Here is an 8,070-nt window from a genome sequence, read left to right on the forward strand (position 1 = left end):
TGAGAATTTTGTTGTTATCTTTACATGTTGGACAACAACTTCTCTGGGTCGCATGATTTTCCACTCAAAATTCGTCAGTCATTGCTCCCCTGTCCTGTGGCCTCAAATGTTGCTATGGAGTGGCCCAAAGCTAGCCTGGTATTTCCCTTCTTTGATTTGTTTCATCTGTCTGGGTGTTAGGAGAATTCTTTTTCTATCCTTGAAGTTTAGTAATTTCAGCAGGAAATATGCCTTGGATTAATTATGATATATTAATTAATTTAATCTGAAGATTCCTCTCTTCTGTGATATCAGAAACTTTTTCTCTGCTATATCTGAATATTTTTTCCTTGACTTTAGGAAGAGCGATTATCTATATTTTGTAACTAGGTTGGGTACCTTCCATATCTACTAACTTCTTTGTAACTTCTTTTTAATTTTTTCCCCTTTCCTCTTCATTCTGTGTGATTTTCTCATCTATCAACAAAATCACAAACTCAGTTTTCTGCAATTTTACTTGATGTTTCTAAATCATTTATTATTATGATGATTACTATTATTATTATATATTTTTTGAGACAGGGTCTCACTGTGTCACCTAGATTGGAGTGCAGTGACAGGATTATGACTCACTGCAGCCTCAACCTCTTGGGCTCAAGTGAGCCTCCCACCTGAGCCTCCCACGTAGCTGCGACTACAGGTATCCACCACCACACCGGGTTAATTTTTGTTTTAAGATTTTTCGTAGAGATCAGGTCCCACTATCTTGCCCAGACTGGACTCAAACTCCTGGGCTCAAGAAATCTTCCCCCACTTAAGCCTCCCGAAGTGTTGCGATTATAGGTGTGAGCCATCATGCCCAGCCTAAATCATTTATGATTTCTGCAATGAAGTTATTTTCTCCTTTGCCTCTGCCTGCTTCCTTTAGATTTCATCGTTTTCTTGTCTTTTTATGTTTGATATCATCTTTCATAGAGCCTGTGTTCTCTTTAATTATATTAAAGTCTGAGCCATTTGTTTTATCAAATTTTCTCCTGATTCTCATTCTCTTTTGAAAGTGCCTCTTCTTTATATGTATTCAGCCTTCCTTCCTTCCTTCCTTCCTAAATAATAATCATTGCATAGGTCACGTAACTTTTTTTCTCTTTTTAACCCAGAAATGTTTTATATTCTGGCCTGTGATCTGCCCCTAAATTTCCTGGGTAGATTCTTTTCATTTTTCTTATTTACTTGGGCTTTATTAGACTTTTCTCTTGTAAAATTAACCTGGGCATTGGGATGTATGTACTTTGGTGCTTTTTGTTCCTTTTTTCCCAACTGCCTCTAGGGAATGATGAGAAGGCACAGGACCTGAATAGCTGAAGTGGGAAAACCTTCTCTCTCACCCTGTCTTACACACATCCATTCTGAGGATTTTTGTTGACAGTCTGGTATTACAGGTCAAGGCCTTTTTGCCACATTAGGGAAACATCCATTTCTGCTTTTAATCTGCAATTGCCCTTTGCTCACCACCACAGGGTGAACCAGGCCGTCACTTTTGAATGAAAGCCTTGTCTTTGGCATTTCTGTCAGTTTTTTGAAGCCAGATCTATCTTCCTTCCTTTCCTCTTTCCTTCCTCCTTCCCTCCATCCCTTCCTTTGGATGTTCTTGCCACATATGTAATTATGGTGACATTATCCTGCAGATCCTTAGTGGCCTCCACTCTTTTTTTTTTTTTTTCTTTGAGACAGAGCTTTGCTCTTGTTGCCCAGGCTGGAGTGCAATGGCATGATCTTGGCTCACCACAACCTCTGCCTCCTGGGTTCAAGCAATTCTTCTGCCTCAGCCTCCTGAGTAGCTGGGATTACAGGTGCCCACCACCACACCCGGCTAGTTTTGTACTTTTAGTAGAGATGGGGTTTCTCCATGTTGGTCAGGCTGGTCTCCAACTCCCAACCTCAGGTGATCTGCCTGCCTCGGCCTCCCAAAGTGCTGGGATTATAGACATGAGCCACCGTGCCTGGCCTGGTGGCCTCCACTCTTACTCTCTCCACACCTGCTGGCTCCCACAGAGGCCTCCACTGAGTCATTGAGGCCAAGCAGTTTCATCCCTTGAAGGGGAAGATGTTCCTTTTCTCTTTGTTTCCTACTGTGTAGACTGAATGTTTGTGTCCTCCCCAAATTCATGTGTTGAAACCTAAGCTCCAGGGCGGTGGCATTTGGAGATGGGGCCTTAGGGAAGTGATTAGGTCATGAGGGGGGAGCACTCATGAATGGGATTAATGCCCTTATAAAAGAGACACAGAGAGTTCCCTGTGCCTTTGGCCATGTGGAGACACAGCAAAAAGACAGCCGTCTATGAACCAAACAGCAGACCCTCATCAGACATCAAATCAGCAGGTGCCTGGATCTTGGACTTCCCCCCTCCAGAACTGTGAGGAATACATGTTTATAAGCTGTTTATAAGCCACCCAGTTTCTGGTATTTTGTTAGAGCAGCCTGAAGGAAATAGAACATTACTCTGCATTAAGGCTTCTTAGATGCCAAATCACTGTTTAGCACGTTTATTGTTTTGCATTATAAGCATCCGGATTTATTTTTTAAACTGTATGACCAGTGCTATGTTAGTGTGATTTGGGCACCCTAGTACCCACTGTGCACTGTGCCTAGAATCAGCCTGACTCTAATGACCTAAGCCCTGGGGTTGAGAGTGGTCCCCAGCCCCCGCTAACTCTTCTCACATGGTGAGCTTCCTCTTAGGTGCACCTCTGTTCTTGCAACGTGGCCTCAGTCGTAGCCTCTTGGTTTATCAGATCTATCATACTACCTTTGAACCTCTGGTGGGGAGAAAAAGGTCAGACTGAATCCTTCCTCCCATGGACTACTCTAACTCCATGTGTATTTAGGCTAATTAGATTTCTCTGGTAGCCTCCAGCACCGAAATTTTTTAACAAGAATATTGGAGGGTCAATAATATCTAACTCCACACATTAACTCTATGCTCAAGTTCCTTGCATGTTTCCTACCTACACCTGGCACATCCAAAGTTGCATTAGAATCCATTAGAATGTGGGATTAAAATGACCTTGGTCCTGTACTCTCCTAGCCCTGAGGACTTGAGCAGCCAGTGGCAGTGCCCACAACATGTGACTGTTATACAGCCAGCCCAGTGGGCGATATAACTCCTGAGCACCTTCTTCAAATAAGAGAGTGTTGGACCTACCAGTGCCCAGATTTTAGCACCTTCTCTCCTTCCATGTGTTCATTCATGCAATAAAGCCAGACTCATTCATGTGATACAGAGAACATAAAATATTTGTTGAGCTCTACTCTACTACATTCCAGGCATTATTTGCAGTGATGGCAATATAATTGTGAACAAGAAACCAGTTCCTGCTTTCACAGAGCTTCCAGGCCAGAAGGTATTCTAAGCTTGAGAGATGGGCTCTGACAAGCTAGAGTTTACTTTCTTTTGGCTTGTATGTAAATTCAAAGGCAGTATCTCACTCTATCAGCGGGATTTGACAGCGTGATGTCTCACAGAAAGTTCGCTCCCAGACATGGGTCCCTCAGCTTCCTGCCTCAGAAGCACAGCAGCAGGCATCATGGGAAGGTGAAGAGCCTCCCTGAGGATGACTCTTCCAAGCTGGTCTGCCTCACAGGCTTCCTGGGATACAAGGCTGGCATGACCCACATCATGCAGGAGGTCGACAGGCCAGGATCCAAGGTGAATAGGAAGGAGGTGGTAGAGGCTGTGACCATTGTAGGGATACCACCCATGGTGGTTGTGGGCATTGTGGGCTACGTGGAAACCCCTCAAGGCCTCTGGACCTTCCAGACCGTCTTCACTGAGCACATCAGTGATGAGTGCAAGAGGCACTTCTATAAGAACTGGCATAAATCTAAGAAGAAGGCCTTTACCAAGTACTGCAAGAAATAGCAGGATGAGGATGGCAAGAAGCAGCTGGAGAAGGACTTCAGCAGCATGAAGAAGTATGGCCAAGTCATCTGCGTGATTGCCCACACCCAGATGTGCCTGCTTTCTCTGTGCCACAAGAAGGCCCACCTGATGGAGATCCAAGTGAATGGAGACACCATGGCCCAGAAGCTGGACTGGGCCCACGAGAGGCTTGAGCAGCAGGTACCTGTGAACCATGTGTTTGGGCAGGACGAGGTGATCGACATCATCAGAATGAGCAAAGGCAAAGGCTACGAAGGGATCACCAGTCGTTGGCTCACCAAGAAGCTGCCCCGCAAGACCCACCAAGACCTGCTCATGGAGTCCTGTATTGGGGCATGGCATCTTGCCTGTGTGGCCTTCTCTGTGGCACGTGCTGGGCAGAAAGGTTACCGTCACCGCACTGAGATCAATAAGAAGATCTATAAGATTGGCCAGGGCTATCTTATCAAGGATGACAAACTGATCAAGAACAATGCCTCCACTGACTATGACATGTCTGACAAGAGTATCAACCCTTTGGGTGGCTTTGGCCACTATGGTGAAGTGACCATTGACTTTGTCATGCTGACAAAAGTCTGTGTGGTAGGAACCAAGAAGTGAGAGCTCACCCTCCCCACAAGTCCTTGCACCAGCAAACCAAACAGTGGGCTCTGGAGAAAACTGACCTTAAGTTCATTGATACCACCTCCAAGTTTGGCCATGGCCGCTTCCAGACCATGGAGGAGAAGAAAGCATTCATGGGACCACTCAAGAAAGACTGAATTGCAAAGGAAGAAGGGGCTTAATGCCAGGAACAGATTTTGCAACTGGTAGGGTCTCAATAAAACCTATTTTCCACTGGAAAACAAAAACAAAAACAAGAAAAAAACAAAGGCAGTATCTCCTCAAACAGCAGGGACTTGCATTGTAGCTGTGTGAGTTCATCTTTGTTTTGTAGGCATAAATCACCACCCCATTTAAAAAACAAATAAAATGTATTTTCTAAAGTTAACTTATGTAAGAGAAAGTTCCAGAAATGCTGCCTGGTCCTGAAGGGCAAGTGAAGCATTAGCCTGTCTCCCCGAGGCTTTGTTTCAAAACTCCACAGGTCCATTTGCACCCTGTATTTTAAATATGGTCAGCTACATAATAACCCTTTACTTTTTTCCACACTATGGCACCTTCCTTGGAAGAGCTTAAGGTGTTTTACAGCCATTATCTCATCAACCCTCGCCCTGGGGAGTGCTGGGGGTGGCACAGCATATATTATTGTCTCTATTTTACAGAAGGGGACATTATGATGGCACAAGAAGTGTCTTGAGCAATAGTACAAAGGAAGTCAAGTGGAACTAAGAACAGAAACAAGTTTCACAAACAGGTTTGTGCTGCCCTGTCATAAATCTATCTGCTTCCCTCTATCAGAAAGAACAGAGTAGGCTTGGTGATGGTACTGAAGGTTTGATCTTCGGTTAAAAAGAATGGGTTAAATGTACGTTGGGAGGAAAGAGCAGATGAATTAAGTTGAATCATCCAGGGTGATAGAGAGCTGCTTAATAAATGTCTTCAAACAATACACGCATGTACTTCATGCCTACTCCAGGCTGCAATGCTGCTAAGTGCTGTAGGAGAAATCTAGAAAGGCTCTCATCAGTACAGAGTAGGTACTAGATACAAATTTGTTGAAGGAAAGAAGGAAGGAAGTGGGATATCTTTCTCATCTTCAAGGAGCTTATAACTGGGGAGGGAGAAAAACTACAAACTATTACAAAAGTAAGTATGTGCTGAACTAGGGAGTATTCTCTGTTGATGCAATAGGAGCTCAGAGAAGGAAGAAACTGCTGCTGCTTGGAGTGATCATAGAAACCTTCTTGCAAGGCATAGAACCTGAATTAGGGTTGGAGAAGCGGGGGATTCTGGAGAGGTGAAGAGGAGGACGGATACTATCTTTGGAAGTGCAAGGGCCTGACAAGGTTGGTGAAGGAGGCATACGTAGGAAGGTGTGCAGCCACATGGCATGTTTTCTAAAAAAAGGAAGTGGATTTTGCAAGATTGGAAAGTGGGATTGTTTCTTTCAATAGGTATTGTGAAGTGTCTGCTATCCACCAGAAGACAAAGGGTAAAGAATCAAGGCAAACTTCTAGATTCTGAAGTTGAAAGAATGTCATTGTCAAGAAAGAAAGCTTGTATTTTGGAGTGTTTTTAATTTTTAAGTGTGTAATAACTTCAGGACATTAGTGTCAGTGCATTTATTTTGAAACTTTATTGATGCCTTCATTTTCTCAGAGTGTCTGTTTCTTCCTTAAAGTGAGATTGAGCACAAAATTGTTTTCCGCTATTACTCAATTAGTAATCTTTTTTATTTTTTTATTTTTTACTTTTATGTATTGTTTTACTCTGTTTTATTTAGTGAAACATTGTTATTATAACTATTATTTTTACTGTTATTCAATTCTAATTAAATGAATTATTGCATCCATTGCCATCCCATCTCTGCTTCATATTTATCCCTTATTATGGCCAATATCTGGCAGATATTTTTCCACCAACTTTCTTCTTCTGACTTAGGTTGAACAATTAGACTTATACATTTTGAAAATAGCTATTAGTGTATTTTGGCATTTTCAACCTCTTCAGGAATCAAAATCTTACTTAGTCTCTTTTTCTCTTCCACAAAACAGGGAAGATGAAAAGCTTCAGAGACCAAAATCTCCTTTATTCCCAGATAATGTCAGCCTAAAACTAGGGGGAGATTATCAAAATAAGAAAAAACATTAACTCAACATCATAGGAAATACATATCAACCCAAATAGGAGATTTCAGGTTATTGACGATTTCAGTTATTGGGGGGTCTGAAGAAGGCAGGAGGGAGTCTAGCTTCAGAGTTTGGAGGCACTTTGGACTTGGATGATTCTCAACAGAGAGGCTAAGTTGGAGGTATTAATAGGTGCCGGTGCAGAAAAATAGGATCTGTAGATTTGACGACCAGTCTCAGATATGATTTGGGGGTGGGGTACATGGGCAAGAGGCTTAGGTTTCTATATTTCAAGTATTCTAAGCATACAGCAATAGGGAGAAAAATATGTAGAAAAGAGACGGGCAGAATTTTTCTGAAGTTCATTCTCTCATTTATTACCTTTCCATCTAATGGAGAGCCTTACTGAGAATGAGGTTCATATCAAATTCCTATTTCTCTTTTCTGTCTTTGAATGTTCCCAGTTTAATTCGAGTGCATGCATTATCAAGCATCTGTTTTAATTACAGCTATTGTTAAGGTAGTTAATCAGTTGTCGTCTCTCACCAACCAAAATCCTACATTGCTAAATTTTTGTACAATCAAAGATACAATAAATATAAAAGGAATTCTTGTATATCAGTGTGAAAAAAATGCATACAACTTCTTTGCTCACTGATGCAACCAAAACACCCAGGAGTTATTATAATGTGCATTCCCTTGACACAGACTTTTATTTCATGCAAATGACTGTGATTAAGATTCAAATACTTTTTTTTTCATTTTCACACATTACTTAATCAATGTGAAGTACTGTGTAAAAATTGCATCTCTTCATAACAGTGATTTTGACCAAGTCAAGTGTTGCTCCTAGAATTATAATCCAGACTTGTGATTCAATTATCATTTAGAGACTTTCTAAATTCAAATTAAGTTCACTCTTTCCTCCTCCTCCCAACACTGTAAACTTAATATCAGTATGGATCATTTGTAAGGTACAATCAAAATAACTTTCCATTGCAAGGAAATGTACATTGTGATGTCTGATTTTTCCTTTACTTGCAAAAAGAGGCACAGCAATCAATAGGAACTAGCCATTAAAATGTATGAAAATGCAGAAGGTACCATCTATTTTTCCATTTATGTTAACTTAGCTTTTAGGCTGAATAAAATTGACACTCCCCAGAATACTTATCTATTTAAACTTACTTGGAATAGTTGCACAAACTCCATTTAAAGTTAAAAAGAACCCATGGAATGCTTAAAGTTTGACATCCCTGTTTGATAAATTAACTACAGGACATTCAAAAAGCACACTCTTATAGAATCAACAAGGAATGCCTAAAATGAAGCAAGATTCTAGAGGCCAACTAGGCGACTCTCACACAACTATGAAACATTGATCTATTTACAGTTTACTGCACCCAAGCCAGAGGCTG

The 8,070-nt window shown here is 41.5% G+C and overlaps 1 pseudogene; it reads left to right on the plus strand.

The window, feature by feature from the left end:
* The first annotated feature begins 3,491 nt into the window (after positions 1 to 3,491).
* Positions 3,492 to 4,705, plus strand: LOC103229057 (large ribosomal subunit protein uL3 pseudogene; annotated as a pseudogene).
* The last annotated feature ends 3,365 nt before the right edge of the window (positions 4,706 to 8,070 follow it).

This window comes from Chlorocebus sabaeus, chromosome 24, assembly GCF_047675955.1.
Source record: "Chlorocebus sabaeus isolate Y175 chromosome 24, mChlSab1.0.hap1, whole genome shotgun sequence".
NCBI classification, from domain to species: Eukaryota; Metazoa; Chordata; class Mammalia; order Primates; family Cercopithecidae; genus Chlorocebus; species Chlorocebus sabaeus.